Source organism: Podarcis tiliguerta, assembly GCF_965153285.1.
Source record: "Podarcis tiliguerta genome assembly, chromosome: W".
NCBI classification, from domain to species: Eukaryota; Metazoa; Chordata; class Lepidosauria; order Squamata; family Lacertidae; genus Podarcis; species Podarcis tiliguerta.
In genome coordinates this window covers 8,400,204-8,425,861 of record NC_139552.1, presented here as the reverse complement: position 1 = coordinate 8,425,861, position 25,658 = coordinate 8,400,204, and the positions used below count along the sequence as shown (strand labels likewise).

The 25,658-nt window shown below is 45.7% G+C and overlaps 1 protein-coding gene across 1 annotated transcript in view; it reads left to right on the top strand.

Annotated features, from left to right (window-relative positions):
* LOC310668761 (uncharacterized protein) overlaps nt 1-25,658 on the top strand; it is a gene marked incomplete at its 5' end in the record, with an annotated part of 699,427 nt that overhangs the window by 293,674 nt on the left and 380,095 nt on the right. The window lies entirely within an intron of this gene.

Sequence of the window (25,658 nt, the reverse complement as noted above, 5' to 3'; positions counted from 1 at the left end):
GATAGGAAATTATTCTTATATGCAGTGACAGCAGCGAGAATATTGATAGCTCAGAAATGGAAGCAAGAAGAGCTACCTACATTGGAAGACTGGAGAATGAAGATGACGGACTTTGCAGAACTTGATAGACTGACAGGAAGAATTCGAAATCGACGAGACCAGAGATTTACTGAAGAATGGGAAAAGTTTTCAGAATATATGCATAATTTAAGTGAAAAACAAATAATGCTTGTAACCTTTAATGAAGCTTTGTAAAAAAGAAAGGTTAGAATTTGAGTGAAACAAGATTTAATTTATAAATAATTAGGTGAGATCTCAGAAATGTGTAAGAAAGTAAGAAGGGAAGGAGTACCAGCCAAGTTGAGGGAAGTAAAAAAAAGAGAGAGAATGGATGTAAAAAACCTGTATGAATTGTATTAATTTGTTTAATTTGTAAATGGAATAAAAATTATATTTAAAAAAAAAAAGCCTGGCTGAGTTGCAAAAACCATCGTGTGAACGCTATGCTGGCTACCTGGATTACCAGACCGTCCGCGGGCCGGATCTAGAAGGCAATTGGGCCTGATCCGGCCTGCGGACCTTAGTTTGCCGACCCATGGCCTAAGGTATGGGTCACCTACCCCCCTACCCCAGTTCTTGTAATGCTTCTAGAACTGGCTGACTTGAAGGAGGCTTTTGCTTTAGAGTTGCCATATTTCAAACAGTAAAAATCCAGACAGGAAAGTTGTTTAACTTTTTTGGGCAATGTTGTTCAGCTTTTGGGGGAAATTGGCTATGGGGGGGTGTTTTTGAACTATTTTTATGGGGAAATGGCTCTGGCAACATGGGCTGCCATATGTCCAGGTTTTCCTGGACATTTAACCGATTTCTGCCCAGACACTGCTGTCAGCTGCAGTATTCCAGATATACCCAGGAAATTCTGGATATATGGCAACCCTATCTTGCTTGCCTCAGGTGGGAGTTTGCTTTTGAACCACTCACTTGACTGTCTTAACAATAAACTTTCTAATACTTTAATACTTTAAATTAGCCTCTGTGGGAATGTTCAGGGGTGCAGGAGAGGATACATTGTGAGATTATATCCTAATCCAACTTGTGCTAACAAGTTCCCAAAATATCAGCAGAGTAAGACATTCCCCTTTATAAGTTCGCAACGGTAACGTCTGCACAGGTTCGCTAGAACCTCTATAATAATTACTCTGGTAATTTCCCCTTTTGTTCCCTCTTAAAATACAAGACACAACACAGTCTTTATAAAGGTATAAAAGAGTTTACTCACGTTCTGTATCACAATATGATCCCAGAAGGCAGACAGACTTAAAAAGGTTACATACATTCAGAATCTATCTTACAGCAAGATAATCCCGTCCTCTCTTGGCTGAGAGCCAAGAGGGCATCCTGCTTCTTCAAAAAGTGATGGCAGAGAGGCAAGAGAGGCAAGAGGCAAGAGAGAGAATGTCTGCCTGCCCTGTGCTTTTATCATTTACCTGCACAGGTGAGGCCACACCCACCTCTGGTCACATGCGGAGGAAGTCCGTCCCCAGGAAGTTTACCTGCTTGCTGGACAGACATCCCTCCCCATTGACTGCTCCTGTGTTTTACATCCCACAGCCTTTGCCAACCTGTTGCTTCAGCTGGCTGGGGCTGATGGGAGTTAGTAGTCCAACAGCATCTGATGGGCACCAAGTTGGTGAAGTCTGCCTTAAAGATTAACAGATCTCTTATGGCATAAACTTTCATGGGCCATCTTGAGTGAATGCCTGTGGAGTAGTAATCAGTTCTAAGGGATGTTAGGTAGCAGATACAGTATAAGTGAGTGAGGGCTCCAGAAGGAAAAAGAGACTGGAGAGAAGAAAAGTCAGAAACCTAGGAGCAAAAGGAGAGTGAAGAAGGTTGGCATGGAAAGGAGGTCAAAGAGGAGTATGCAGCAGGAAAGAGCAGAGGGTTTTGGAAGAAGAGGTTTTTAAAGGGATGAGGAGGTGCAATGGGAAGGTCAGATTCCCTTCATGTATACTGGGAATCCAAGGACAGAGAAGTGGATTGGAAGAACTAGAAAGATCATTAACATCTGAAACTGTAAAATAAGAGAAGTTTCTTGCAGACTCTCACAGAAAAAAGGGGGAAGTTTGAGTGCACAGAGTAAGTGCTTTCTAGCTTCCCTTCATATTCCAGTCTGCTGCCATCCTGACACCAGGAATTTGATCTGGAGTGTGTGGGCTGGAGTGTATCCCACTGAGTATGTTTCACCCCTCCCATTACAAGAATCTACTGACAATGTTTCAGAAAGGAGGGGGCGGATTTTGCTCATCGCTCCAGCCTGTGGGAGTCTGAGTGTTATCTGTATATAGATAAGGTGACTGCTCAAGCAGCTGTAACACTCATGCAGTCCAGCATCTCCGATTAGTCTTTAATTAGTTTATGCAGTAGCTGTAGAGAATAAAAGAAGTTATACTTCAGAGCTGTTGTTCGTGTGGTTCATGCTCTGCTGTGCTCCGCTGACTTTTGGAAATGAGTTTGGTGCTCACAGCTCTAAGTTGTGAGTCCACAGCACTTAGACCTGCTCCCTGCAGTGGAAGGTCTCTGGGAGTGCTTTTCCAGCTCGCCTGGCCCAGTCGGGGCTGAAGAGGTTGAGCCCAGTCGTTGACACTGGCTCAAAGGCGAAGCTGACACCCACCCACACATACTCAAGATACCGTATTTTTCGCACCATAGGGCGCACCGGACCATAGGGCGCACCCAGTTTTTAGGGGGGGAAATCAAGAAAAAAAATATTTCCCCCCCCAGCCCCAAAGAGCAGCGTACAGGCTGCGCACAACCTCTCCCTGCCGGAGGGGTTGCGCGCGGCTATGGAGGAAGCCAAGGCAGAGAGCAGGATGGATCCCGCTCAGTGTTTTGGCTTCCTCTTTAGCCCAGCGCAACCTCTCCTTGCCAGGAGACGCTGCACAGGGCTAAAGAATCCATAGCCCCGTGCAGCCTCTCCTTGCCGGAGGGGTTGCGCGCAGCTATGGAGGAAGCCAAGGCAGAGAGCGGGTTGGATCCCGCTCGCTGTTTTGGCTTCCCATTTAGCCCTGTGCAGCCTCTCCCTCCCGGGAGAGGCTGCGTGGGGCTAAAGAATCCATAGCCCCGTGCAGCCTCTCCTTGCCGGAGGGGTTGCGCGCGGCTATGGAGGAAGCCAAGGCAGAGAGCAGGATGGATCCCGCTCAGTGTTTTGGCTTCCTCTTTAGCCCAGCGCAACCTCTCCTTGCCAGGAGACGCTGCACAGGGCTAAAGAATCCATAGCCCCGTGCAGCCTCTCCTTGCCGGAGGGGTTGCGCGCAGCTATGGAGGAAGCCAAGGCAGAGAGCGGGTTGGATCCCGCTCGCTGTTTTGGCTTCCCATTTAGCCCTGTGCAGCCTCTCCCTCCCGGGAGAGGCTGCGTGGGGCTAAAGAATCCATAGCCCCGTGCAGCCTCTCCTTGCCGGAGGGGTTGCGCGCAGCTATGGAGGAAGCCAAGGCAGAGAGCGGGATGGATCCCGCTCGCTGTTTTGGCTTCCCATTTAGCCCCGGGAGAGGCTGTGCAGAGCTTTCCTGGCTTTACTGGGAGGTGGGGGGATTCCCTCACCTCTCCCAAAAGCCCGCAGAAGCCGCGCAACCCCTTTAAAGAGATCGCAGCTTCTCCTGGCTTTCCTGGGAAGTGGGGGAATTCCCCCACCTCCCGCAAAACCGGCAGAAGCCGCGCGCACTTTAAAAGGGCTGCACAGCTTCTCTTGGGTTTCCTGGGAGGTGGGGGAATTCCCTCACCTCTCGCAAAAGCCTGCTTTAGCCCTGCGCACGCTCTCCCGACTGGAGAGGTGACGCGCGGCTATAGAGACTCATGCTATAGGCGCGTGTCACCTCTCCAGCCGGGAGAGGGTCGCGGGGGGCTGCTTTAGCCCCGCACGCGCTCTCCCGGCTGGAGAGGTGACGCGCGGCTATAGAGACTCATGCTATAGGCGCGCGTCACCTCTCCAGCCAGGAGAGGGTCGCGGGGGGCTGCTTTAGCCCCGCGCGCGCTCTCCCGGCTGGAGAGGTGACACGCGGCTATAGAAACTCCTGCTTTAGCCCCGCGCTGCTTTAGCCCCACGCGCGCTCTCCCGGCTGGAGAGGTGATGCGCGCCTATAGAGACTCCTGCTATAGGCGCGCGTCACCTCTCCAGCCGGGAGAGGGTCGCGGGGGGCTTCTTTAGCCCCACGCGCGCTCTCCCGGCTGAAGAGGTGGCGCGCGGCTAAAGAGGCTCCTGCCATAGCCGTGCGTCACCTCTCCAGCCGGGAGAGGGTCGCGGGGCTATAGCGTCTTCGCTCCATAGGACGCACACACATTTCCCCTTCATTTTTGAAGGGGAAAAAGTGCGTCCTATAGAGCGAAAAATACGGTAATCTCCCCCTACTGCTGCCACCTGGCCTTAGCAGCTTTTAGAATGGTGTATGGGAAAGGAAGCAAACCTGCCATTTCATCTTATCACCACTTCCTCCCTCCATCCCAGAATGGTTGTGTACAGCTGGGTGGGAACAGTTACTTTTTGTTCCTCCACTGAAACCCTGGCAGCAGGATGATTATTCTTCTGACAAACTTTACAAGTGCTTGGCTAACAACATGCAATTGCTAGCCGTTGATCCCCAGTCAACTGCTGTTGCCTTGGGTTTCTGGTTTACTGCAAATAATTTTACGAAGCTAGACTTTCATCCACTTCTTAAGCAAAATGTTAACTTCCCCCTGCAAGAACATAAGAAGAGCCTGCTGGATCAGCCCAGTGACCCATCTAGTCCAACATCCCGTTCTCACATTGGCCAACCAGATCCCTGTGGGAAGCCCATGAGCAGGATTTGGGCATAAGAGCACTCTCCCCTCTTGCAGTTTCCAGCAACTGGCGTTTAGAAGCATTGCTGCCTCCAACCATGAAGGCAGAGCACAGCCATCATGGCTTGTACCTCCTGATCGCTTTATTCTATGTGAATTTTTCTAATCCATTTTAAAAGCCATCATTGTCTCCTGTGGCAGTGAGTTCCACAGTTTAGCTATGTTCTGTGTGAGGAGGTACTTTCTTTTATCTGTTCAGAATCTTCCAGCATTCAGCTTCATTGGAGGCCCATGAGTTCTGGTCTTATGAGGGAGGGAGGAAAAATCATTTCTATCCACTTTCTCTATGGCTTGCATGATTTTATGAACTTCTGTCATGTCACCTCTTACTTGCCATCTCTCTAAACTTAAAAGCTCCAAATGCTGCAACCTTTCTTCATAGGAGAGTCACTCCATCCCCTTTATCATTTTAGTTGCCATTTTCTGAACCTTCTCCAACTCTACAATATATTTTTTGAGGACTGTACACACAGAACTCCAAATGCAATTGCATCATAGATTTGTATAATGGCATTATGATATTGGCAATTTTCAGTTCATTTCCTAATGATCCATAGCATGCCCTTTTCACAGTTGCTGCATACTGGGTCAACACTTTAAAGCCATCCAAGTAGGTGGCCATCACTACCTCTTGTGAGAGATAGAGATAGAGATAGAGATAGAGATAGAGATAGAGATAGAGATAGAGATAGAGATAGAGATGATAGAGATGATAGAGATAATGATAATGATAATTCCACCAGGCCTTTGGTCAGGGCCCAGCCTGACTCCCTTCTCTGGCAACCTGCACAGAATTTTGCTTAACGGTTGCCATTAATTTGATTTTAATTAATTTTTATAATGAAATGTTTTTAGAATGTTGGATTATTTGATTGTTTGATTATTTGATTGTTGTTAGCCGCCCTGAGCCCAGCTTCGGCTGGGGAGGGCGGGATATAAATAAAACTTCTTCTTCTTCTTCTTCTTCTTCTTCTTCTTATTATTATTATTATTATTATTATATCATCATTTTTCCTGAATCTTTCAAAAATTGCCCTGCTGGATCACACCAAAAGATCCAGTCCAGAGAATTGTTTCCCAACAAAGGCCGGCCAGATGCCTTGGGCAGTTACATAGTCATCTCCTGCTTTGTAACTTTTCTCTCTCTGTGTGTGTGTGGTAATTGGAGAGAGTATTCCTGGCAATGAAGATTTTAGTTTTAGCCACCATCACCACAGGCTAATAAAGCTATGGTAGACTGATTCATTGAATATAATTTAAATCATCTAAGTAGCCATCTATTGCTATTAGCCATCACCATTCTTGCCGTAACAAATTAAATGGCATGACCCAGTCAAATAAAGACTCTCCTCCCAGAAGGGAGGGGAGTGGTTGTGGACGGGAGCCCCAACCCCGCCCACGCAGGGGCGGGAGCCCCTGCTTCTTCCGGCTCACCTGGCCGGTGCCTCACGCCCAGGAGGCGGCTCCCACCTGGAGCCGCCCGTAGAGGGGGAGGGCTTGACCTTAGTATATATGCTGGGGCCGGCCCCCTCCTCAGCCTCTTTCTACGTCGCTGCTTCGAGAGTCACCCACCCTCCACTCCCTCTAGCTCAGGGCTCAAGTTTTCTTCTGGCCTTGCTATGGACCTTAGGTTGGTCGCCCGGTTGTCTGGGGGCCTGGTAGGAGTTTTTCCTGTTGGCATTAGGCCTATAGGTTTTTTCGCCTACCTCGTAGCAATCGTCACAACTTTTGTGGTATTGGTGGGTAGGTTAGGCATTGGATTTGGGTGTTATGCTGTGTGGGAAGGCTAGGTGTGGCCATCGCCTACGCCTTCGATTTGGGTATTCCGTTAAAGGAATCCGGCGGTCGTGTATTCTGTCCGATGCCTGCTTGGCTGGAGGCCATGGCACGACCCCGGTGACATCAGGGGTGAGCCTATAGTTGGATAGGCATCAACTGGCTCCGCCTACCCTACTGATGATTCAACCCCTCTGCTGTGGTCATCCAATGCCTAAGCCAATACCTTTGCATTGCAGTAACCAATAAAGTTGTGGCCTTTTCCATGCCCATAAACCTTATACCACGCGTCCTTGTGTGTTTATTTCCACCTCACGGGGGTTGGGGGTCCTCGAACCACAAAGTATTTTTAAGCCCCATTGAGCTCACATTAAGCATTGGGTGAAGGGAGTGCTTAACTTGATGTCTGTCATTTTAACTGGGTGACAAAGTTTCAATGTTGCATGAGAGTAAATTACTTTGAACTCTTCATGCTACTGATAACTTTTATAAACCTTTATCATATCTTCCCTTTTTTTCTTTTTGAACTGAATTTCAGGTGTTGATGAACTCCAGCTCCCTTAAGCCCCAGCCTGAATGACCAGTCTTCAGGAATGATGAAAGATATAGTCAAGCACCACCTGGACGGCCACAGATGTTAAATATGCATTATTAAAACAATGCATATGTTAAATAACTGGCTTACCATAATTCAGTACTATAATATTGTATTGTTCAGTGCACAGATGCATAATCACAACATCTATTTATAAAATCTACCTTGTTTGTAATGCAACCTCTAGGTTGTTCCCTAGAATTAAAAAAAACCAAAACAACCCCTACCTCCAAGATCATATAACCAGGAGATAGATAGTCCTATTTATTTAAAGAAATAGCTTTTAACACATCTTAAGAACTTCACAGATATGTATATAACCAAGTTGCAGTGGTGTGTGACATGTTTGCACCTGTAATTTCTGAAGTGATTTAAGGTTGAAGATCCCTAAGTTCATAATATGAGCAATGCCACTATATATTAATTGAGCCAGTGAGATAGATAGATGGTTTATTACGGCCATAGTTACGGCCATAGGCCCATATTCAATCATACAGCAACACAGGTATAACAAGATAAAATTAATAAATTAAATTACGTTAAAATCAAGTACATCTCAGACCATAAATTTCTAAATTCCATTAAAATAAAAACAATATAGCGCTTAAAATATCAAATTTTCAGTATAAATCAATATTATTTAGGCAAAATCAATAATCAATAGTCATAGAGTAATCCATTTTTTCCTTTTATAGGCTAATACTGTTATCAGAAATCTGGCAACAGAAAGGGACCTACTCGGATCAGAATCTTGCAATAAATGCATTAGCTGTGTTTCCAAAGAGTCACCTGAGATTTCCAATAATAAAGGGGACAAAAATCTGATCCGAGAAACTGAATGTAGTGGACAACAGAATAGTATATGTTGTAAAGATTCTATAGATCTGTTATCACATACACACACTGCTGAGATCCGACCATTGGAAAATCTATTATTCAGGACATTGGAAGGAAAGGCGTTAAATCTTGCCTTAATAAAGGCATATCTGTGGGCCGCTACAGACAAAGAAGTCAAATAAGATGGTATCTGCTGTGAGGGCACTATGCCAAAATTTAATGGTGAGCAAGTGCCACTACCTAAAATGATGTTTTGTTGTAGGTCAATCTCCTCAAGTTTTTGAGTGAGGTTTTTTTTTTGCTGCGGCTAGGTCCAATTCCAATAATTCTGATGGAGACAATCCATAGGTCACTACTTTAGAATGGATCTCTTTTGCCCCTAGGATGGGAAAATTATCTCTCCAGAGGCATTGGATCAAATACAGATTCGGGAGCCTATGCCTTAAGGACAACCAGTAGCAAAGGCTGCGCCTCTTAAGAGTATTTTCTAAAGATGTAGTTTTTAATTCTAAGCTAATAGCTGCGTTACTAACGCACTGAGGAAGTTTTAGCAGTCGTCTTAGAAATTGATTTTGAATTACCTCCAAGGGCATCAAGTTTACTGCGGTCCCCCATAAAGGAACAGCATATGCCAATGTTGCAATTACTTTAGCCTTGAATACTTTCAGGGCAGATGGAACATGAAGAGCCCCGTCCAAAAAGAAAAAGCGCAAAAGCGCAAAGGATAGGGCCTTGGCCTTGTTTAAAATATGTGCAATATGGGCCTTCCAACCCAGATTATATTGGAGAAAAACTCCCAGGTATTGAAATTTATAGACCTGTTCAATAGGTTTTCCATCTAATTGCCACTTATAGGATTTCCGACTTTTTGAGAATATTAGTACTTTTGATTTAGATTGATTTATAGTGAGGGAATTTGTTCTACAATATGAAACAAAGAATTTTAGTGCTCTCCTGAGGCCAATTCTTGAGAAGGATAAAATCACAGCATCATCAGCATAGAGTAATAGTGGGCAGCGATAGTTTGCGAGGCGGGGGGCATGGGTGATTTCCTGGGATTCAGCCAATGGTATCCTCATGTCATATTGCATAGGAACCTGGAATGTAAGAACCATGAACCTGGGTAAGTTGGATGTGGTCAAAAATGAGATGGCAAGAATAAACATTGACATCTTGGGCATCAGTGAACTAAAATGGACGGGAATGGGCGAATTCAGTTCAGATGACTATCATATCTACTACTGTGGGCAAGAAACCCGTAAAAGAAATGGAGTGGCCCTCATAGTCAACAAAAGAGTGGCGAAAGCTGTACTGGGATGCAATCTCAAAAATGATAGAATGATCTCGATACGAATCCAAGGCAAACCTTTTAACATCACAGTAATCCAAGTTTATGCACCAACTACTGGTGCTGAAGAAACTGAAATTGACCAATTCTATGAAGACTTACAACAGCTTATAGAAGTGACACCAAAGAAAGATGTTCTTCTCATTATAGGGGATTGGAATGCTAAAGTAGGGAATCAAGAGATAAAAGGAACAACTGGCAAATTTGGTCTTGGAATTCAAAACGAAGCAGGGCAAAGGCTAATAGAGTTCTGTCAAGAGAACAAGCTGGTCATCACAAACACTCTTTTCCAACAACACAAGAGACGACTCTACACATGGACATCACCAGATGGGCAGCATCGAAATCAGATTGATTATATTCTCTGCAGCCAAAGATGGAGAAGCTCTATACAGTCAGCAAAAACAAGACCTGGAGCTGACTGTGGCTCAGATCATCAGCTTCTTATAGCAAAATTCAAGCTTAAACTGAAGAAAGTAGGAAAAACCACTGGGCCGGTAAGATACAATCTAAACCAAATCCCTTATGAATACACAGTGGAAGTGAGGAACAGGTTTAAGGATTTAGAATTGCTGGACAGAGTGCCTGAAGAACTATGGATGGAGGCTCGAAACATTATACAGGAGGCAGCAACGAAAACCATCCCAATGAAAAGGAAATGCAAGAAAGCAAAGTGGCTGTCCAATGAGGCCTTACAAATAGCGGAGGAGAGAAGGCAAGCAAAATGCGCGGGAGATAGAGAAAGATACAGGAAATTGAATGCAGAATTCCAAAAAATAGCAAGGAGAGACAAGAAGGCCTTCTTAAATGAGCAATGCAAAGAAATAGAGGAAAACAACAGAATGGGAAGAACCAGAGATCTGTTCAAGAAAATTGGAGATATGAAAGGAACATTTCGTTCAAAGATTACCGTAATAAAGGACAAAAGTGGTAAGGACCTAACAGAAGCAGAAGACATCAAGAAGAGGTGGCAAGAATACACAGAGGAATTATACCAGAAAGATATGGATGTCTCGTACACCCCAGGTAGTGTGGTTGCTGACCTTGAGCCAGACATCCTGGAGAGTGAAGTCAAATGGGCCTTAGAAAGCATTGCAAATAACAAGGCCAGTGGAAGTGATGGTATTCCAGCTGAACTATTTAAAATTTTAAAAGATGATGCTGTTAAGGTGCTACACTCAATATGCCAGCAAGTTTGGAAAACTCAGCAGTGGCCAGAAGATTGGAGAAGGTCAGTCTACATCCCAATCCCAAAGAAGGGCAGTGCTAAAGAATGCTCCAACTACCGCACAATTGCACTCATTTCACACGCTAGCAAGGTTATGCTTAAAATTCTTCAAGGAAGGCTCAAGCAGTATGTGGACCGAGAACTCCCAGAAGTGCAAGCTGGATTTAGAAGAGGCAGGGGAACCAGAGACCAAATTGCAAACATGCGCTGGATTATGGAGAAAGCTAGAGAGTTCCAGAAAGACATCTACTTCTGCTTCATTGACTATGCAAAAGCCTTTGACTGTGTCGATCATAGCAAACTATGGCAAGTTCTTAAAGAAATGGGAGTGCCTGATCACCTCATCTGTCTCCTGAGAAATCTCTATGTGGGACAAGAAGCTACAGTTAGAACTGGATATGGAACAACTGATTGGTTCAAAATTGGGAAAGGAGTACGACAAGGCTGTATTTTGTCTCCCTGCTTATTTAACTTATATGCAGAATTCATCATGCGAAAGGCTGGGCTGGATGAATCCCTAGCCGGAATTAAGATTGCTGGAAGAAATATCAACAACCTCAGATATGCAGATGACACAACCTTGATGGCAGAAAGTGAGGAGGAATTAAAAAACCTTTTATTGAGGGTGAAAGAGGAGAGCACAAAATATGGTCTGAAGCTCAACATCAAAAAAACGAAGATCATGGCCACTGGTCCCATCACCTCCTGGCAAATAGAAGGGGAGGAAATGGAAGCAGTGAGAGATTTTACTTTCTTGGGTTCCATGATCACTGCAGATGGTGACAGCAGCCACGAAATTAAGAGACGCCTGCTTCTTGGGAGGAAAGCAATGGCAAACCTAGATAGCATTTTAAAAAGTAGAGACATCACCTTGCCAACAAAGGTCCGTATAGTAAAAGCTATGGTTTTCCCAGTAGTGATGTATGGAAGTGAGAGCTGGACCATAAAGAAGGCTGATCGCCGAAGAATTGACGCTTTTGAATTATGGTGCTGGAGGAGACTCTTGAGAGTCCCATGGACTGCAAGAAGATCAAACGCATCCATTCTTAAGGAAATCAGCCCTGAGTGCTCACTGGAAGGACAGATCCTGAAGCTGAGGCTCCAATACTTTGGCCACCTCATGAGAAGAGAAGACTCACTGGAAAAGACCCTGATGTTGGGAAAGATGGAGGGCACAAGGAGAAGGGGACGACAGAGGACGAGATGGTTAGACAGTGTTCTCGAAGCTACAAACATGAATCTGACCAAACTGCGGGTGGCAGTGGAAGACAGAAGTGCCTGGCGTGCTCTGGTCCATGGGGTCACGAAGAGTCGGACACGACTGAACGACTAAACAACAACAACAACATCCTCATGTCACTAATGAATAAATTGAAAAGAAAAGGAGCTAGGATACATCCTTGCCGGACTCCTCTGTTGATGGGCACAGAGTTAGTGAGGTCGCCGGCTGGGGTTATTCTCACCCTAGCAGCCGACCCCTCATGCAGCTGGATTATTAACCATAAAAGTCTTCTATCAATTCCCCATCGGGCCAACTTTTCCCAGAGTAACCTTCTGGGGATGCTGTCAAATGCCACCTTAAGGTTGATAAAAGCCGCACAAAGTTGGCCTCGGTTTGAAGAGGAGTATTTCCAGGCTAGATGGTGCAGGACTAAAACATGGTCCGTAGTTGACTGGTTCGGTCTGAATCCTGCTTGCTCGGGGCCTATCAGTTTCTTTTCTTCAGCCCAGTGGGTAAGTCTATTCAGCAGAAAACGTGCGTATATCTTTCCAACTATTGACAATAAACTAATATTCCTATAATTCTCCGGATCGTCTGGGGAGCCTTTTTTATATATTGGGATTATAATAGCATCCTTCCATATTTTTGGCACTCTTCCAGTTGCATTAATAGCATCGAAAGTAACAGCCAGGATTTTTGCCCACCAGTCGGAATGTAGTTTTATGGCTTCCGCCAGAACCAAATCTGGCCCAGGGGCTTTGCCAATTTTAAGTTTAGAGATTAAATTCAAGATTTCATCGGGGTCAATAGGAGGCCAGATGGGGAGATGGTCAAATACACCATCAGGAGCGTTGGTATTGGAATCTGGTGACGCAAAATAATTCCTTAAAAAGGATTCCCAGACCGGGGCAGGAATTATTGTTAAGGGATATCTCCTTGATCTTCTATTAACCAATTGCCAAAATTGCCGTGAGGTACATGAACTAGAGGCGACTATTAGCGCCTGCCAGCGATTTTGTTGCCACTCTTGCTTGGCCATTTTCTGGGCTTGCTTATATGCTGTTTTTGCTTGTTGGTAATTCCTAGGTAATACTAAGGCACCAGAAGATTTATATTCATTGTAAATGGCACAGAGATGTCGTCTAGCTTGTTTGCATTTTAAGTTAAACCAGGGGGCACTGGTCTTAAAATGGGCCCGATTTACTTGGATGGCTGGTACTGTAAAAAAGGACATAAGATCTTCTATAACCAAAGAGAATGAATTAATAATTTGTTCATGCCCATACAGATCTAAATCTAAAACAACATGAGTTTGAATTTTCTCTTGTTGGAAGAATTCCATATATTTTGGGGCTTGAGTTACTGACCATTTTATTGCTCTCACTTGTTCTGCAGTATTTATTCCCATATATATGGGGTGTCTAGACTTGATAGACTACCAGTCTAGGGAAAGCTTGGCACTCAAGGGGAGATGGTAGCTCATTTGGACATTTTCTATTTGAAAATAAGAAAAATTTGGGAATAAATCTCTGGAAACAATAAAATAATCGAGAACACTATTTGTAAGTGTGCTCAAATGAGTAAACTCACCCGGAATATCCGGGGGACAATTTCCATTTAAAATTATCAAATTCAAACGTAAAATCAGCTGATAAAGAAGGGTTCCCCCTTCGTTAACCCTATTATCTTTCTATTTTCTCTGTATATGGGGGGAGAAATCCAAGTTCTGGTGATCAGGTATGACCCACCATTTGGCCTTGCCTAGCGCTTCCTAGTTTGCAGCTGTACGAGCATTAAAATCACCTCCCATGACTGCTGAAATGTTTGGGAACTTAGTATAACAGAAAGCTAGGTGTTCTTCAAGTGTTTCCCATTTGGAATGGAGGTCCACTACCTGCCCCCCAGGGGGGAAATAAACATTTGTCACCAGTAATTCAAATTTCCCTCCTGAAATCAATCCTGTAATTGCGTAAGGGGAGGAAGATTTAACAAGTGTAAGTTTTGCTTGCAATTTGAGGGAAATGGCTATTACCAGACCTCCCCTAGGGCATCCACCTTTAAGAGAGGGGCTAGCTGGAAGCAAAATGGTATTGTATCCATTTATGTCAATCACCTCCTCTTCCCAAGTTTCTTGTAGGAGAATTACTTGGAATAAATTAACAAATTTTAAGAAGTTTGGATCAGATTTCTTCCCCCTTCATCCCGCAATATTCCAGCATAAAAATGACATCGAGGGGTGGCTGGGTTGGTCATTAGGTAGTCAGGTCATGTGGGAATGGGATTCTAACTTTGGGGGAGTTTCAGCTTCAAAAAAATCAGTAATTTTCCTTTGAGAAGGTGGCAATCATGCTATACATCCCAACTGTTTAGATTTATTGGGGTGGTTTGGCTGTAAAGTCGTGCCACTCGTCTCGCTAAAGGCAGATGTTTGGCCTAAGATAGTCGACTTTTCAGAGCCAGATGGTAGAATTAGGGGGGTATTACTTAGAGAGAGCAAAATTAAGTCAACAGGTATCGTGCCACTAGTTGAGTGATCATTAGTTGTTTGAATAATTTTGTTAATACGACCTGTCGGGTCTTCAACCAGATCATTCTTCGGGGCTAAAAATAAAATGGAGTCGTCTCTCATTTGTTGGTCTGGTTCAGCTGGTTCTGTTACCGGTTCGATGGTATCTATGGATTTATTCAACTTGCACACGTTAGAAGAGAGTGGGTTAATAAAATTACAAGTAAGTGGACCCATATGGGGCACTTTACATGGAGAGCCTAATTCAGATTCGTTAAGTTCCCTCATTTTGTCCCAGGCAGATGTTGTAGTCATATTTGCCTCAGAGATGGGGTGCATGATAGATGGGTCTGGTGATGCGGTTTCCGTCTCCAGAGTATGGAAGAGTGGATTCATCTCCGCAACAACCAGTTGGCTGGTAGGGGTGGGTTCCTTCCCAACCCACAGGTCCAGTTCTTGGTGGTATAAGCGTGGGACAGAATCTGAACCACAGTCTCTATCAAGCATATTTTGTTTAGGTAATCTCAGCTGTACCTCCGTCACTTTTGTCAGGCAGAAGTAAAGGGTATCAATTTTATGAAGTATTTCTTTCTGAACTTCTTGCGGGAGAACGCTATAGGAGTGGAGTAAGTTATTATCAAAGCTATTGGGGTCGATTCCCTGATTCTCCGCATACCTGGGCCCAAGGAAGTCCAACCTTTGAGAGTCCTTGGCAACCAGACCAGTAGGATGTTTGGAGATGTCCTCCGCAGAGTTTATATCAATTAGAACGTGTTGATCAATCTCATGTTGAGTTTTTGGCAAATTTACAATATGGGGGATAAGTGGAATTGGAGGTGTTTCATTCTTAAAGTACCTTGAGATTCTTATACCACTCGTCTCCAGATGTTCTCTCCATTTGTACACTAATTTTGCCAGTCTCCCCTCATAGAATGAGACCACTGCTCTGGCAAGGAATCCGTTGAAGTATAGATATTCCACTTGGGCCAAATCAGTAGGGTTGTTAAGTATACCCGGCATATAGATCTTTAAAAGGTTCAATAGATGGGCTTTACGCTCTTCTTGTGACAGAAGTCCTGGGGGTTTAGGATAATTTGATAAAACGAGTTTGTTTCGGTACAGCACCAAATTCCAGTTTTTATTTGTTAGATTTGTCAGATTTCTCTTCTTAGAGGGATTGGTTTCATCTACAGATAGAATGTAAGACCATGGATCTTGGATCAAAATGTCTTGCTTGGGGTTAGGTGTTGGGGTAGGTGTTAAGGGTTCCAAGCAATCCATTGCAGCGTCAGGGCAAGGGTTTATAGAACGTTCTTCCTTAGAAGATTTCCTGGTTAGAAGTTTCTCAGTGTTCCCACTGGTCTCGGTTATTGGGATACTCTTGAGAAGATTAAATAGCTTTTTAAAATCCATTTTTTTGTAACGCACTGCCTTAAAAATTTTAACATTTCTGCTCTTTTTTACCCTTATGGGCCTCCTTTTCAAGGCAGTAGCCCTACCAGATCTCTTGGCCTTCCTTGGTGATCTGTTTTTGCAGGTGGTAGGAAGGAAGTTGTTATTACTTTCCACTTCTACAGTCACCCCACTGGATTCCCTACAGAGAGTTTTGCAAGTGTCCATCATTATAGTGAGGATTTTTGTACAGGTGGCCAGATGAGATTTTATATTTTCGATATCCTCAGTTAAAAGCACAAGCCATTTGATAACTGATAAGTCCTTGTCCTCATTTGTCTCAAGTTGGGAGCAGGAGTCTCTTGATGTTTTAGGATTTCCCAAAGACATCTCTGCAATTTGTTTTAACATTAGTTCTTCCACTTCTCGGACTCGGGATGGTTCAGGAGAAGCTTGGGATTTAAGTCTCTGTTTTGGGAGTACTTCGGTGGCTGTACCAATTATGTTTGGATTTACGTTGGGCTTTATTGGCCCTTTGTTGTGGCATTCTTCTACACAATCCCCTCTCTGCACAGCCGGCCCTTCAGTGCAGGAGGGAGAAGTTTCAGTTTCCTGCTGATTCTCACTCGGCTTGACTTTACCCTTATTCTTAAAGGGCCGAGTGCTTTTTGTTTGAGCTCCCTTTAGGGTAGCTCTTTTAGAGAGAGGTCTTAGATCACTCCGATAAAAGCCTGGTGTTCTACAGCCACTCCTGGTCGTCACCATTATTTATCTTGTAAAGGTCAAGTTGGTAAAAATCTCACTTCGGTTCATTGGCTCTGTTGGGTGTTGCAGGAGGGTTCTCTGCGGGACTACTTCCAAGGTAGGCAGGTCTCCAAAGTCTTAGAAGAACTCCTAACTCCGGTGCTTTGTGAAGTAATGGATGAGATTCTGACTATGCTGCTATCTCCGTTGCCATCTTGTCTCCTCCCCCTAGTCCGGTGTCAGGTGCAAATTCTGGTTTGGGCTCAGCTTTGACTCCAGTGATAGGAAGAGGAGTCCTCTCAGGGTATTGCTTTTCTCGGGGATGCTTTTCTTCTTCTTTCAATAAATTTATTTCCTGCACTCTTGATGGAGGATCAGATTTGACTCAAGAGCTACCAGATGCTCAACTACTCTGGTGTTAATTTGAATATTGTAGAGCTGAACCCCAGCATTTGAAACTAGGGGAGGGGGACTGAGATGACCCATTGCATAAGCCCTTTCCACCCCTGTCCATCTTACTAATATCTCACCGGATGATTCACATGTATGCTGTTAAGGCATTGCTCCATTCTCCCTCTTCTCACCCTTTCTCCAGTTTTCTCCACTCAAGTTTGGCATTAACCTTTTCTCCAGAAAGGTGCAAAATGGCCAAACCAAGTGAAAAACCTGGGATGTAACTTCCATCTTCCCAAGAGAGAGCAGCTAATAACATTTAATAAGAAGGGGCTTGCTTCTGGCAGGCTGCAGTAGTCCTTTCCTCACATGATTAAAAAAATGTTAAGATGATGAAAGGTGTAAATTTAAATCAATTGATAAAATCTTCATAAGGTTGCCTATGAAGGAAAAAAAGAGGACCATACAAGCGAGAGAACACTTGCTTGCTTTGGTTTTAGTTGATGTATGCATTTGCTGTAGCAGGCACTGTATTCCAATATTATTTTCTCTCGGATATGCCTCTTTTAAGATGATACTTATGACCTGCCATTCATATAAGTAAAAAGATGGCCTCAATTAATTGGGTGGATTAAAATTATCTTTTTGGTCAGTCAAAATTAGTTTGATCTAAGTAATTGAATAAGCATTGCAGCTGTATGCACATATTTGCAGTAAATCAGTGTCACAAGGTATTTAGAATGTTTATCTCTTCTTGCCTTGAGTGGTGGGCCCTCCACCTATTTTACAGGCGGAGGAGATCTGTGGATGAGTTTGGCTAAGATCACATAATTTGTGACCAAACTGACTTGAACCCATGTCTCTCACTCCCAAGTACAAAATTCTGATTGCTGCTCCTTGTTGATCCCTGCACTCCATCCCAAGCTATCCAAATGCTAACATTAAAAGGGTTCCAGATCACCACAAGAATCTAACTCTTATAATTAACTTGGCAGTTTACCCAGATGCATCTGAACATATGAAATACAGCAGCAACAAGCATGAAATTTACAAGAGCTTCCGTATTATATCATGAATTGCAAAGTTGTTTAAAATAGCAATGGAGGTTGCATCCTTTTATAATAATGTATATAAAGCTTTATGTGGTGCTGTTAGACACAGGTGTACCAAGAATGGCAGTAACTCCTATAGGGATGGGGTTCTGTTCCATAAACAGCGAGGAAAGCCATGTATTCTGGCAATTTTATTTATGAATCCCTTTGGAAAAGAACATGGAGGAGACAAGGTGAATCTGGCTCCTCCCTTAATTGAAGGCAAGATTTATGCTCCTAATCTATCTCTCGGCACCAGTTTATCTGCCTCCCTGTTCTACCTTTTAATGCTTTATTAGAGATCTTCTCAAAGCTGCGATTTATGTTCTACCCTGTTATTTTATCGGTCTAACAACCTCCATTGCAAGGCTGCAGGAAGTTGCAGGAAGCTGAGCTCTCTTCCAGTCCCCCCTGAATGAAAGGCATTATTAAACACTATAAGTTTCTATAGCCTCACAAGGCTCACAACTTTATTTTGCGTGAGGCTCGACAACCTGCTTCCAGTAATAAATCTTGCAAAGAAGCTTATTAGCAAACAAGATTAAAACACTTCTCTATGCGAAGACGCCGATTCCTCTGTCGCAATTAGAAACTAGAACCGGCTGATTACCTGAGGAACTGAAAGCAAGTTTGGCTTAATAACTTCCATTTGACATCAGCTGTTATCTTATCGTCTGTCGGCGATATCAGTAAGCTTCAGTGGCAACTATTGTAAATCCCTGCCCTCGCTAGTGATTCCCTTTAAGTGTTAGCACCTGGACTCTGGCATTTGCCAAGGCAAGGTTAAACTCCCCCGGAAAAGAGGGTTATTAGAAAACAGCTGATATTCAATTACTCCATGCCCTATATCTATTATGGTCCTTACCAGGAAGAACTGTGAGGATCTGGGTATCATGCTAATCTTGCCTCATAGCTCTACAGAGCCATGAAGGAGGCAAAGCAAAATCACCAGTCCCCCCCCCCCCCCAAAAAAAAAGAAGTGAGCAAGAGAGTCCAGAGTGAGAGCTCCCTGGACAAGGTTATCCCCCTGCCTCACACTGTGCTGGACTGGTCAATACAGCTCAAAGAACTACGAATAGACCAAGAGAGTACAAACCATTCAACAAGCTTGGCTCAAGAAATTTCCTTAGCAGAAAATGTCATGAAGACAAAAACAACTTATACAATGGATGATAAGCTTCAAAGGCCATCCCAGCATTCTGGAAAAAAACATCATAGCCAGTGGCCCATTTCTAAAAAAAATAGAAAAGAAGTGTGGGGCAAGTACCTGCAGGACCAGATACATCAGATATGCACGGACCTCCTCAATATAATTTTTTTTTAGCGATAACAAATGGGCTCCTTTTGACCCTAGTGGACAATTGCAAACAACATGAAAGAGCATCAGACCGAGGGGCCACCAGGTGGCGCGTTGGAAGATGGCCGACAATAACATCTCTCTGACCCATATGAGGTAATTAAGGGGCTGCTATGGGAAGTATGCAGCCTTCCGACCCCCCCGGGAGATGGGGGGGCACTGTCTTGCCAGCGGTGTTCACAATGCACCCCCTGATCCGAGAGATGGGGGTGCTGAACACTTGGCACGAGCCCTCGGTGAAGTCAGATCTTCTTGACGCCGATTCCAATTAGCGCGTGCTGGTTGCTTCAGCTTGGAATTATAATTGGAAACATATGATTGGAATGTAGCTGAAGCACATACATCAAGTAATGCTCAAGAGATAAGACTGCTGATTAATGGATCTCTGTGACCGGGAGTGACGGATGGATAAGTAAATCTTCTGATGAATCACCACTAAGAGACTGTATGTATGGAACGAAGGGGGGGTGGAGGAAAAGGCTCTTTTTTTCTTTGCACGATGTCATATGAATAACCCTTCACCCCAGATAGAAATAAGATCGTCGCGTTTTTATTAATCATAAGCAGGACTTTAAGAACTGTGTGGGATGGATTATAACAGGAGAGAAGATTGGTGAACGGTGAGAAAGAGGAAAAATTTTATGATGCAGTTAAAAAATGCCGTCTCGCCAAGACAGGCTTGCCGGAGAAAGAAGGACAGGGGGAGGAGAATCAGGATCGTTCGAAAGAGAAGGAATGTTGGAATGCAAGTTTGACCTGACAGAGCCCCCTGATTCATTTGATTTATTTGGCAAGCCTGAGAAAAATAAAGGACAGATCAAAGATTGATTTTGTTTATGGAAGTGTTGAACAGAGGCTGTCCCTGAGCGATATGATCTTGGAAGAGTACAAACCCCACACAGAGACGCCTGTTTTCAATCTGCTTGTGAAAATCATCAGAGATCGCAAAGAAAGGAATATACGATAACAACAAGAAGAGAAAGAAAGTAGTAAAGGACTATCCAGATCGGACTGGATAGAACTGTCTAATTAAAGCAGTAATATAAGTGATGCCTGGACTTGTCCGGAGTTTTGGACTCGTGCGGAGCTTGATGTATGGGTACCCTCAACAAAATTTAAAATTTTGGCTGTATAATTTGGAACTAATGTGATTTGGATAACGTGATGTGATTGGCCTGTTAATAAAAATTATTATTATTTTTTTTAAAAAAAAAAAGAGCATCAGACCACAAAATGAATAATTCCTCTGGTCCAGATGCTATAAATCACACATTACATACCAACAAATCACGGGGGGGGGGGGTCAGAGCCCAAGAAGAAGAAAAGCAAAAACATTAAAAATTTAACGATGTCCAGGATAATTCACCACACTTGTAAGAAGCAGTGGCAGAAACTTTTTAATCTATTATCATCTCCTGCCACAGCTGGAACAAATAAAGCCAACTCACGAGGTATTAAAGAGACATGCAAAGTGGGCACATCTAAGACAAAATCTAAGCCCCTATCTGAGAAAATAACTCCAAGCATGATCAAAGAAACTATGCCATCCACGGCTGTACCCCATCAGAGTCCTTCCAGGGCATCTCTAAAAACTGCAGTTGGAAGCTGTCAGGGAACTGCAGGCAGCAAGGGAGGAAAGAATCAGAGGATACAGGGAGAGGTCTCCACTGGTTAGCAGTGAGTCCTCAGAGGACAGAGAAGGGAGCAGTGAGTCTGGAAAGGAAGGGGTGCTTCAGAGAGAGGGGGATCCACGTCACAGGGAAAGACGGAAGGGGCTGGGCCGTTGGCTCTGCTGGTCTCGAGGGAGAGGGAAAAGAGAAAGTAGTTAGAGCAACGCCTCGTGAGAGACGGATCGCTTTGTTTATTCTGCATGTAATCTTGTCAGAAAGCAATAAAGAAAGGAATTTATGGCGTCTGGCCTCGAGAGTGTCTCTGCTAAGTGCAGCAACGGAGGGAGAAGGCACACTCACAGATTGCTCTAACTCATTAAACCCAGCTAATGAGCACTCGAGAGGAGAGTGTCGGCAAGGAGAAAAGCAGGATGGAGGCTCGCCTTGCACAGCTGGAAAAAGAGAGGAATGATTTATTGGCTACATCACAGGAATTAAGAGTTCGCTTGGAAGAAGCCAGGGCCAGATCAGCAGGAGCTTCTGGAGGGGCCTCACTGAACCGGACTTTGACGCTGGTAAGCAAATTCAATGGGGACCCCAGATTATACACTGGCTTCAAACTTGACATGCAGTATGCCCTGGAACTGCAAGGAGCTGCTTTTGCTGGGGACGCTGACAAAGTGGGGTACCTTATAGGCCATTTGATGGGGGCAGCTCGAGATTGGGTACGCCCACTGCTTGCTAGCCACAATGCTGCGCTCAGCGATCTCAAGCAATTCTGGGAAGCCATGGACATTATGTTTTCATCTGGATCTGAGGAGGATGTGACTCAGCAGCAGCTATTGGATCTCCGGCAGGGGAACTCAACTGTGAGGGAGTACTGGTCTCAATTTGCAATGCTGATTCATAAACTTGGGTGGACCTTAGATTCTCAACCTGTGCAAGCTTTGTTCAAGGCGGGACTGAGTTCTCAGGTGAAAGATGAGCTTGCCAGGGGCCCCCGACACCAGGACTTGAATTCCCTTGTTAAGGCTGCTCTGGCTGTGGGCAGCAGGCAGGAGCTGAGGCAGCTAGAGAAGGCTGAGAGCAAAGGCCGGCGTTCCCATGGTGATCACATTCCTGGCATACTAAGTGAGGGAGTGCAAGGTCACTCTCACTCGGAGCCGATGGAAATTGGCTCTGCCCACGCGCGGGAAGATTTAAAGGCTCAACGGCCGGTTCACAAGGCGGCAGAAAACAGGCAGGCTGCCAAGAAATGCTTTATCTGCCAGAAACCAGGGCACTTTGCCAGAGTGTGTCCTGAACGGCGCAACTGGCAGGGAATGGTGGGGGCTTCCTCCCAGATGGAAGAGGGGGGTGTCCAAAAGCAGGGAAACGCCAGTGCCTGGCTGGGAATGGGGCGGAACCGCAGCCAGGCAGGAAAGGAACTGAACCAGAGCCCCGACCAGGACGTCCCCAACCAGGCATAATTGTGAGGGTGTTGCTGGAACTCCCCAATGGACAGGCTATGGAGGTCTATGCCCTGTTGGACTCAGGAGCGAGTGCCAATTTCTTCAGCAGGGAGTTCGCTGCGCAGCACCAATTGCAGTTGCTGCCTTTGGATTTTCCACTACAAGTGACCACCATTGATGGGAGGGAACTTTTGGGAGGGGAAGTGACCCATCAACCCCCCCCCCATGAGAATGAGGATTTCGATGCATTCTGAAACGATTGCTTTCCATGTGGCCATGCTGGCAGGCCCACCCATCATTTTGGGCATGAGTTGGTTGGCCATGCACGATCCGGTGGTCTCTTGGCATCAGCGTAACCTGACGTTTGGATCGGCGCATTGCTTGGAGAACTGTTTGGGGGTAAAGGAGCCGTGAGTTGCTAGTGCCAGAGTGGCGGCTACGGGTGCAGGAGAGAAAGGCGGCATTCCTCCAGAATATATGGACTTGGCAGAGGTTTTCAGTGAAAGAGAGGCAGACAGGCTGCCGCCGCACAGGCCTTACGATTGCCAGATCAACTTGATCCCGGGGGCCAAGTTGCTGTCAGGAAAACTGTACTCTATGTCCGATCAGGAGATGGAGGATTTAAGAGCTTTTGTAGACAAGAACCTAAGGAGAGGTTTCATTAGGGAGTCCAGGGCAGTAGGCGGAAGCCCAGTGTTCTTTGTGGACAAAAAGGGGACGCGAGATAAACGTCTCATCGTGGATTTCAGGCGAATCAACGCCCAGACGCTCCCCATGGCCTTCCCAATGCCAAAAATTGATGACGTATTGGCGAGGGTGCGAAAGGGGAAAATTTTCACCAAACTGGATTTGAGAGGAGCCTACAATCTCATCAGGGTGCGAGAGGGGGACGAGTGGAAGACAACCATGTTCACACCACTAGGGGCATTTGAATACCTTGTTATGCCTTTCGGTATAACTCCAAACAAGAATTTGGAGTACTGGCGGACGGCAAGAGTGATGTGCCAGAGGCAAATACGCTGGGCACAGTTCTTTGCCAATTTCAACTTCAAGATTCAGTACGTACCAGGTGAGCAGAACGTGAGGGCGGACGCTTTATCCCGTAAACCCAAGTATCTGGCAGAGGAAGGACCGCCGACGGCTCGGTTCATGTTCCCCGAGCAGAGGTGGGCTTGCGGAGCAACATTGGTGAAGGACGATGAACTGCTACGCTTGATGCGGGACGATGCTTTTGCCAGAGGAAAGTTGGATGAGCTTGGGCAAGGGAGAGGGACTGAGGGAGGTTTCGAGGGGCTTTGTATGTACCAGGGGAAGCTCTCCGGGCCAGAATCCTCCGACAACTGCATGACAGCTTGACGGCAGGACACTTTCGGCAACATAAGACCATGTTGTTGGTCACCAGAGAATTTTGGTGGCCTAAGGTGCGGGAAGATGTAAAGGAATATGTGCGAGGGTGTGAGACCTGTCAGAGAGCCAAAGGGGAGAGGGCAGCTCCGGCAGGGTTATTAGAGCCTCTGCCAACACCAGGGAGGCCATGGGAGGTGGTATCAGTGGACTTCATCACTGACCTGCCCCGGTCCAAGGGGAAAACAGCGGTGTTGGTGGTGGTGGATCTACTCACCAAAATGTGCCATTTTGTGGCGTGTTCTCATGCGGTAACTGCTGAGGAGACAGCCAAATTGTTTGTGGAGCACGTGTTTAAGTTGCATGGGGTCCCTTCGAGGGTCATTTCGGATAGGGGGACACAATTTACCTCCAGGTTCTGGCGCAAACTCATGAGTTTGTTGCAAGTTGAGGTAAGTTTCACCACCGCCAGACATCCTGAAAGCAATGGGCAGGCGGAGAGGGTCAATGCAGTATTACAGCAGTACCTGCGTTGTTATGTGGGGGAGAGGCAGAACGATTGGGTGGACAAATTAGCGCTGGCGGAGTTTGCATACAACAACTCAGAGAATGTGTCCACAGGGATGACTCCGTTTTTTGCAAATCACGGGTGCCATCCTAGGGCTTTCCCGGGGAGGGGGGAAGAATCGTGGAGCGTGCCAGCCGCTGAACAGTTTGCGGAGGAAATGGAAGCAATTCAGCAGCAACTGAAGTTGAACTTGGAGAGGGCCAAGGAGGTATACAAGAAGCAAGCAGACAAGCATCGGAGGGAAGGGGAGACCCTCCGGGTGGGGGATAAGGTGTGGTTAGCCACGCAAGGCTTGCCCTGGAAAGGGGGTTGTAAGGAACTCAAACCCAGGAGGGTAGGTCCCTTTGAAATCATACAGCAAGTCAACCCAGTGGCCTTTAAGTTGAGGCTGCCCGAGAGCATGAAAATTCATCCCGTGTACCACTGGGCGCTATTGTCGGCTTACCGGCCGGGCAGAAGGGAAGGGGAGGTGCCACCGCCAGAAGTCGAGGAAAGGGAGCGGGGACGCCAGATTGAGGAAATATTGGACTCGCGTTGGAAGGGTAATCAGCTGGAGTATCTTGTAGCTTGGGAGGGGGCTCCCAGTTCAGATAACACATGGGTACCGTCAGATTGGGTCACGGAGGAGGGTTTAGTGGAGGACTTCCACGAGCTATTTCCACATAAGCCACAACCTGCAGGGAGGTTCGCTGAGAGGGCGTTTGGGCCGACGGACGCTGAAGAGGATTTCGAGGGGTTCTCAGCCTCGGACCAAGAGGAAATGCAGGGGGGAGGAGGAGTGAGTGAAGAACGTCCGGGTCCATCAGATGTTAAAGGGTGGGGTAACGTTTTTGATGATACCGAAGAGGAGGAGGAGGAGGTTTTCCTAGGATTCACACCCGAGAAGTATGAGGAGAATGCATCGGGGGAGGCTTCTTCTCAGGAAAGGGAGGAGAGGGGGGCCCTTGAGGAGGGGGTGGATGTCAGGGAACTGCAGGCAGCAAGGGAGGAGAGAATCAGAGGATACAGGGAGAGGTCTCCACTGGTTAGCAGTGAGTCCTCAGAGGACAGAGAAGGGAGCAGTGAGTCTGGAAAGGAAGGGGTGCTTCAGAGAGAGGGGGATCCACGTCACAGGGAAAGACGGAAGGGGCTGGGCCGTTGGCTCTGCTGGTCTCGAGGGAGAGGGAAAAGAGAAAGTAGTTAGAGCAACGCCTCCTGAGAGACGGGTCGCTTTGTTTATTCTGCATGTAATCTTGTCAGAAAGCAATAAAGAAAGGAATTTATGGCGTCTGGCCTCGAGAGTGTCTCTGCTAAGTGCAGCAACGGAGGGAGAAGGCACGC